Here is a 348-nt window from a genome sequence, read left to right as displayed (position 1 = left end):
TATATATATATATATATATATATATATATATATATATATATATATATTTATTTATTTGTATATGTACATGTACATATATATATAATTATATGTATGTATGTATATATATATATGTATATATTTATGTACATACATATATATAACTATATATAGACATAACTTTAAATATATTAATATTTATATTCATATATTTAATACATCCATATATATGTGTGCTTGTATATATATATATATATATGTGCATATATGTATACATCTATGTAGCTATATATATAGATACACACACAATTACATACAACACTCTCTCTCCCTATATATATATATATATATATATATATATATATATAT

The sequence above is a fragment of the Octopus bimaculoides genome, chromosome 24 (assembly GCF_001194135.2).
Source record: "Octopus bimaculoides isolate UCB-OBI-ISO-001 chromosome 24, ASM119413v2, whole genome shotgun sequence".
In the NCBI taxonomy this organism is placed as follows: Eukaryota; Metazoa; Mollusca; class Cephalopoda; order Octopoda; family Octopodidae; genus Octopus; species Octopus bimaculoides.
Note: the sequence above shows the minus strand (reverse complement) of the source record.